General features: G+C 36.6%; 1 pseudogene; it reads left to right on the top strand.

Annotated features, from left to right (window-relative positions):
- Window positions 1–487: 487 nt before the first annotated feature.
- LOC140526226 (biogenesis of lysosome-related organelles complex 1 subunit 2-like) lies at window positions 488–848 on the top strand (annotated as a pseudogene).
- The last annotated feature ends 7,605 nt before the right edge of the window (window positions 849–8,453 follow it).

Genomic DNA, 8,453 nt, shown 5'->3' with positions numbered 1-8,453 from the left:
ACTGGCTTCTTACACATTATTATTCTTCATGCACTCTAGATTCTAACCAAGTTGACCTATTTCTTATTCCCCACATAAAACTTTCTGTCTCAAATCTCTATTCTTTTGAACAAGTGTATACCTAACATGCACTCCCTCCTTACTCCTGCTTTGGAAGGAAGAAAACAAGTATTTATTATTTTTTTTTCTGAGTACAAAAAAGGAAACATCAATCAAAAGGACACATAGATTGCCTCGAGAAAAACAAACAAAAGACAAACCAAACAAACAACAAAATAAATAAATTAATAAAAGTTAAGGCTTCAAACTCCAAGATAAATACTGGTTAAATTTAACAATTCCATTCAAAGATCCTCTCCCCTTATCTCCTCCAACTCTTCATCCTCCCTCCCTCCCTCCCTCCTCCTTCTTCCCTCCTCCCCCATCCCCACTGTTCCCTCCATCCCTTCTCCTTCCTCATTTCCCCAGCCTAGACGATGCTGTGGTGGAGACAGCAGAAGAGACCATGGAGCCATCCAAGGCAGGCATCATGGGGCTGGACCAGGACATGTTCTACAAAATGGCCATTTACCTGACAAGCCAGCTGACAGCCACTAGGGAAGACTAGAAACTTCTGGAAAATATGAACAACCTGACTAGCTTGAAGTATCTAGAAATGAAAGCTATTGCAGTAAACGTAAGGAGAAACCTAAAGGATTTAAACCGGAAATATGCAGCCCCTTCAGCCTTATCTGAATCAGATCACTTTATATGAGGAGCAAGGAGCAGCTCTTGAACAGACAGCTTATAAGTTGGGTGCATATTCAAAGAAACTAGAAGCAAAGTACAAGAAGTTAGAAAGGCGATGAAAGATTTCTTTAGCGCAAAGAATGTTTTATAAGAGCTGAAATAAGCAAGATGGAACTTATCACTGTGCTTCAGTTCCTCAAAGGAAGTGGTGCTGTTGATCCAAGGAGAATCCCAGGCCCCATCTCTGGTTGGATGTGTAATTCTGGCCACCCCCAATTTTTTCCTAAACCAGTACCCCTGGAACTCCGCCTTTTCTTGTGCTTCATTGTGTGCCCTGGACCAAAGCTTAGAAATCAGGATAAACCCCATCTAGAGCAGACACAGATAAGAGACTCTCATCTCCCTGTCTCCTCCCTTCTTCTCTCTTCCCTAGGCCCCTCACCCCCTACATAAACTATTCTTGATCTTAAATAATAAATGCCGACCCATGACCCTAAAAAAAAACAATTCAATTCAGAATCAAATTCTGCAAGTTAGGACAAATATCTTCAAATACAAAGGAAATTCAAATAACACAAGAATATTCTGCAGTCACCAGGAAATACAGAAGGGAATGAAATATGTTCCAATGAGCAATGGAACTCAGGATACATGATGACTTAACTTGAAACCATAAGCAAATAAAGACAGGGATTTGTTAGTAAAGAGGTGTTTGAAACATTCTTTAAAAGAAAACTGGGATCATATTTCAATAAACATTTTTTATGTGCCAGGCATTGTACTAAATACTTTACAAAAATTACTTCATTTGGAGTTATAGGAGGAAACTAGCAAAACTATACCAGTGGGAAAGCTTAACTTTCTTTTTCTCAGGGTTAGAAAAATCAAATCATAAAACAAATTTTAAAAAGAGTTAAGGAGATTAATTAAAATTTAGAAAAATTAGATATGATAGACCTTTGGAGAAAACTGAATGGAAATAGGAAGGAGTACATCTTTTTTTCTCAGTTACATATTCCACCTTTATAAAACTGACTACATATTAGGGCATAAAAACCTCACAAACAAATGCAGAAAAGCAGAAATATTAAATGCACTCTTTTCAGGAAATAATGCAATAAAAATTATGTTCAGTAGAGGTTTGTGGAAGGAAAGGTAAAAAATTAATTGACAACTAAATAATAACCCTAAGGAATAAGTTGGTCAAATAATAAATGACAAAAACAATCAATGATTTCACCAAAGAGGATGACAAAGAGACCACATAACAAAAATCTGTGAAATACAGCCAAATCAGCATTTTGGGAAAATTTTCTATCTCTAAATGCTTACCATAGTGGAGAATAGGGAGAGCAAATTAATGAATTGGGAATGCAATTTAAAAAAACTAGAATAAGACAAATCAAAAATCCTCAATTAAACACCAAAATGGAAATTCTGAAAATCAAATGAGATTAATAAAATTGAAAGTAAGAAAGTCATTAAACTAATAAATAAAACTAGAAGCTTTTTTTGGGGGGAAAAGCAACTAAGTAGATTGACCATTGGTTAATTTGATTTTAAAAAGAAGAAAACCAAATAAACAAGGTAAAAAAATGGAGTGAATGCACCAAGAGGACACATGAAATTAAAGCAATTGTTAGGAGCTATTTTGCCCAAATAATAGCAATAAAACTAACAATCTAAATGAAATGCATGAATATTTATTTAAACAACCACATGAACTGCCCAGATGGACAGAAGAGGAAATAGAATACTTAAGCAACCTTTTCTTAGAAAACAAAATTGAAAAAAGCCAAAAATGTATTCCCTAAGAAAAAATCCCTAGGAACAGATGGATTTACAAGTACATGCTACCAAGTGGTTAAAAAACAATTAATCCCAATACCGTTTAAGCTATTTGAAAAAAATAGGTAAAGTAGTTGTACTAAGTTCCTTTTATGATACAAATATGGCACTGATACCTAAATCAGGGAGAGTAAAACCAGATAAAGAAAACTGTAGACCAATTTTCCTAATGATTATTGATGCAAAATTTTAAATAAAATAGTATCAAGGAGATTACTTCAATATATCATAAAGATCATGCACTATGATGAGGTGAGGTTTATACGAAGAATGCAGGGCTGGTTCAATATTAGGAAAACTATCAGCAAAACTGAACATAATAACAAAGACAACAAAAATCATATAATTATCTCAATAGACACAGAAAAAAACTTTTGACAAAATACAACACATTACTATTTTAAAAAAACACTCGATATTATAGAAATAAATGGATTTTAAAGTGACAGCATCTTAAACCAAGGGCAAGCACAATCTGTAATGGAGATGAATTAGAAACTTTCCCAATAATATCAGGGGTGAAACAAGGATTTCTACTATCACCACTATTATTTAATATCGAACTGCAAATTTTATCTATAACAATAAGACTAGAAAAATTAATTGAAAGAATAAGAATATGTAATGAGGAAACAAAACCATCCTTTTTTGTGGACTATATAAGGTTATGCTTAGAGATTCCTAGGGAATAAACTAAAATACTAGTTGCAACAATTAACAACTTTAAGAAAGTAGGACATGTAAATATAAAAAATAAATAAACCATGAGCATTTCTATGTATTACCAATAAAGTCCAGCAGGAAGAGAGAGAAAGAGAATTCCATTTAAAATAACTGCAGAGGAGACTGAGTCAAGATGGCAGATACTTGCCTAAAGCTCTCACCCCAAACCCTCTAAACAGCTTTAAATAATGCCTCCAAATAAATTTTAAAGTGGCAGAGCCCACAAAAGGATGTGCTAAAGCAATTTTACAGCCCAAGACAACTTAAAAGGTCAGCAGGAAAGGTCTGTTGCATCAGGGTGAGAGTGAAGCACAATCCAGCGCAGGCCACACCAGCACAGACTAGACCACAGCAAACCAGGAGCAAGTCTTGGGAGCAACTGAATTAGCAGAGGCAGCTATTGCTTCCTGAACTCTTTGCCCATAGATGGTATGGGAGTCAAACAACTGGTCAGAAAGAGATTACAGTGTTCTCTTTGCTGGCACTGAGGGCAGGACTCTGTTGCTATGTCCATACTTGGATCAGGGTCTCTCTCCTTGGTGATGGTAGCAGGGCCAGGAGGAGTAGTTAGCACACCAGAACATGCAGTCACAATTGAGTAGGGACCAGGCATAGTTTTAGGATAGAAAAGAGTGCTTGTGGTCTCTCAGAGAGCAGAGCACAGGCTAGGAGAAAAGTAAATACCTCTCTCCTTAGATCTTGGAAGTATTGAAAACTTACAGCTTCCAAGAAGTATTTCTGAAAACAGCTGTACAAAATTTCTGAAATTTGTCATAATGTACCCTCAACCCTGGTAGCAGAGCTTCACTTAAGCAGAGCCTTTTTTATTTTTATTTTTTAAATCAGGAAATCAGCCTTCTCATGCTCAATTCAACTCCAGTTATTAAAGGTAATTATGATCTCAATGATTTTGGAGTTTCTCCCAATGCAGAGCCCATGCCTGCCTGCCCCTGCCTGACAGAGAAATTGGACTCAATCAGTCAGTTAATAAACATTTTTAAAAATGTTTTTTAAATTTTCTTTAATTTTTTATTAATTTCTTTTTAGTTTTCGACATTCACTTCCACAAGATTTTGAGTTCAAATTTTCTTCCCATTTCTCCCCTGCTCCCATTGCAAGACAGCATGCCTTTCAATTACCCCTTCCCCCAGTCTACCCTCCCTTCTATCACACACACACCCCTTCTCTGATCCCCTTCCCCTCTATTTTCTTGTAGGGCAAGATATATTTCTATATCCCATTGCCTATATGTGCTATTTACCCATTGCATGTAAAAACAATTTTAACATTCATTTTTAAACCTTTGAGTTCCAACTTCTTACCTTTTCTCCTTCCCCACCAATGCCCATTGAGAAGACAGGCAATTTCATATAAGTCATATATGTGTAGTCATGCAAAACACTTCCATTACAGTCACGTTGTGAAAGACTAGTTATTTTCCCTCCATCCTAATCTGCTCCCCATTTATTCTATTCTCTCTTTAGATCCTGTCCCTCCTCAGAAAGGTTTACTTCTAATTATCCCCTCCTCCCATTTGCCCTCCTTCCTATCATACACCCCACCTGCTCATCCCCTTCCTCCCTATTTCCTATAGGGTAAGATAGCTTTTCATAATCAATTGAATTTGCATGTCATTTCCTCCTTAAGATTCACTTTTTCCCTCTCACCTCCCCCCTCTTCCCCTCTATTGCAAAAGATTTTTCTTACTTCTTTTATGTGAGATAATTTACCCCATTTTATTCCTCCCTTTCTCTTTCTCTCATCCACCCATTCCCCACTTATCCCCTTCTCCCCTACTTTTCTGTAGTGTAAGATAGATTTTCATGCCAAATTGATTGTACATAATATTCCCTCCTTAAGCCAAGTGTGATGACAGTAAACTTCATTTTTTTTCTCTCACCTTCCCCCTTTTCTCCTCCATTGAAAAAGTTTTTACTTGCTTCCTTTATGAGATATTATTTGTCCCATTACATTTCTCCCTTTCTCCTCCCATTATATTCCTCTCTCATCCATTAATTTAATTTTTTTAGATGTGATCCCTTTCTATTCAACTCACTCTGTGCTCTCTCTCTCTGTGTGTGTGTGTGTGTGTGTGTGTGTGTGTGTGTGTGTAAAATCCCTCCAGCTACCCAAATACTGAGAAAAGCTTCAAGAGTTACAAATATTATCTTTCCATGTAGGAATGTAAACAGTTCAACTTTAGTAAGTCCCTTATGATTTTTCTTTCCTGTTTTCCTTTTCATGCTTCTCTTGATTCTTGTGTTTGAAAGTCAAATTTTCTCTTCAGCGCTGGTCTTTTCATCAAGAATGCTTGAAAGTCCTCTATTTCATTGAATGACCATTTTTGCCCCTGAAGTATTATACTCAGTTTTTCTGAGTAGGTGATTCTTGGTTTTAATCCTAGTTCCTTTGACTTCTGGAATATCATATTCCAAGCCCTTCAATCCCTTAATGTAGAAGTTGCTAGATCTTGTGTTATCCTGATTGTATTTCCACAATACTTGAATTGCTTCTTTCTAGTTGCTTGCGATATTTTTTCCTTGACATGGGAGCTCTGGAATTTGGCTACAGTATTCCTAGGAGTTTCTCTTTTTAGGTCTCTTTTAGGAGGTGATCATTAGATTCTTTCAATATTTATTTTGCCCTTTGGTTCTAGAATATCAGGGCAGTTTTCCTTGATAATGTCATGAAAGATGATGTCTAAGCTCTTTTTTTGATCATGGCTTTCAGATAGTCCCATAATTTTTAAGTTGTCTCTCCTGGATTAATAAATCCAGGTCAGTTGTTTTTCCAATGAGATATTTTACATTATATTCCATTTTTTCATTCTAGTGTTTTTTTTTTTTTTGTAATTTCTTGGTTTCTCATAAAGTCATTAGCTTCCATCTGCTTCATTCTAATTTTTAAAGAACTATTTTCTTCAGTGAGTTTTTGAACCTCCTTTTCCATTTGGCAAATTTTGCTTTTTAAAGCACTCTTCCCCTCATTGACTTTTTGGACCACTTTTCCCAATTGAGTTAGCCTATTTTTAAAAGTGTTATTTTCTTCAGCATTATTTTGGGTCTCCTTTTGCAAGCTGTTGACTTGCTTTTCATGATTTTCTTGTATTGTTCTCATTTCTCTCCCCAATTTTTCCTCCACTTCTCTTACTTGATTTTCAAAATCCTTTTTGATTTTTTCCATGGCCTGAGACCTGACCTTTCCTTTCCTTTCCTTTCCTTTCCTTTCCTTTCCTTTCCTTTCCTTTCCTTTCCTTTCCTTTTCCTTTCCTTTCCTTTCCTTCCTTTCCTTTCCTTTCCTTTCCTTTCCTTTCCTTTCCTTTCCTTTCCTTTCCTTTCCTTTCCTTTCCTTTCCTTTCCCTTTCCTTTTCTTTCCCTCCTCCCCTTCCTTCCTCACTCCTTCCCTCCCTTCAGGTAGTGAAATAATTTTTAAATTGTCTCTCCTGGATCTATTATCCATGTCAGTAGCTTTTCTGTTGAGATATTTCATATTGTCTTTTATTTTTTTCATTCTTTTGGTTTTATTTTATAATTTCTTGATTTTTCATAAAGTCATTAGCTTCCATCTGCTGCATTCTAATTTTTAAGGAATTATTTTCTTTATTGAGATTTTGGACCTCTTTTTCTATCTGGCCAATTCTGCTTTTTACGGCAATCTTCTCCTCATTGACTTTTTGGATCCTTTTTGCCATTTGAGTTATTCCATTTTTTTAAGGTGTTACTTTCTTTTAGTATTTTTGCAGTCCCCTTTTAGCAAGCAATTTTCAAAATCATTTTTGAGCTCTTCTGTGGCCTGCGATCCATTCATATTTTTCTTGGAGACTTTGGGATGTAGGAGCTTTGACTTTTTTGTCTTCTTCTGGTTGCATGTTTTAATCTTCCTTGTCACCAAAGTAAGATTTTATAGTCTTATTTTTTTCCTGTTTTGCTTATTTCCCCAGCCATTTATTTGACTTTTGAGCTCTTAATCAAGGTAGTTCTCTGCATCCAATGGGTGTGGGGTATACTGTCAGCTGATCAATCCCTCCCCACCCATCTGTGGACCTAGAGCTCTAGAAGCAGTTGCTGCTGTGGCTGCCGCAGGTTCCTCTGCCACATCTGCTAACCTGGGACTGGGACTGGACTTCACTACTCTCTCACATAGGTTTGACAAGTTTTTTCTACTGACCTTTCCAAGTTGTCTTCAACATTTTGGATTGAGAAGTCTAGAAACCACCACAGATGCCAGTAATTCAATCCCCACCAAGGCCTGCTGAAGCCCTGTCTGTGTTGGTACAACTCATGCTGGGCTGTGCTCCTCTCCCAGCCTGGTGTGATAGATGCTTCCAGTCAACCTTCCAGACTGTCTTGGGTTGGAGATTTGCTTTACGCTATCATTCTGTGGGTTCTGCAACTACACAAATTTTTAGTCATTTTTATAGGTATTTGGCAGGATTTGGGGGAGAATTCAAGAAATTCCCTGCTTTTTCTCTATCATTTTAGTTCCAACCCCTAATAAAAATTTTTAGAAGACCTACTATGTGGCAGACACTATGCTAAGGGCTGGGGATAGAAAGAAAGTTAAAACTTTGCACTCATGGAGCTGACAGTCTAATGGAAGAGGTAACACACAAATGGCTATGTTTGCTATAAATAAACAAGTTTAATACATGATAAACTTTTTAAAAAAGTTAATAGAGGAAAAGCACTAGGATTGAGGGGGATTGGGAAAAACTTCTAGAAGGTGGAATTTTAGCTGAGATTTGAAGGAATAAAGGGATGCAAGGAGGTGAAAATGAGAAGTGAGAGTATTTTGCACTTGAGGGACAGTCAGTGAAAATGGCTGATGTCCGGAGAGTCTGTTACAAGTTCATTCAGTTGTTCAATTCAATTAAGCTTTCAGATGGATTTCATATTAGAAAATTTAGAAACTATGGTTCTTTGGAGTTCATTCTTAGCACCCCAAAGTTGTTATCAGCTTTGTAAGAGACAGAATAGGGCATCTAGCCGGCTATAAGCAAATAAGGATATATATTCAACAAGGATAGAGTACTAGGCCTGGAGTTAGGAAGGTTTGAGTTCAAATATGTCCTGAGACACTCATCAGCTGTGTGACCCTGGGTAAGTAATTTAATGTTTCCTTTATTCTACTGGAGAAGGGAATGACAAACCACT

The sequence above is a fragment of the Notamacropus eugenii genome, chromosome 1 (genome assembly GCF_028372415.1).
Source record: "Notamacropus eugenii isolate mMacEug1 chromosome 1, mMacEug1.pri_v2, whole genome shotgun sequence".
NCBI classification, from domain to species: Eukaryota; Metazoa; Chordata; class Mammalia; order Diprotodontia; family Macropodidae; genus Notamacropus; species Notamacropus eugenii.
The sequence above is the reverse complement of the archived record's forward strand: the minus strand, read 5'-3'. Positions and strand labels throughout refer to the sequence as shown.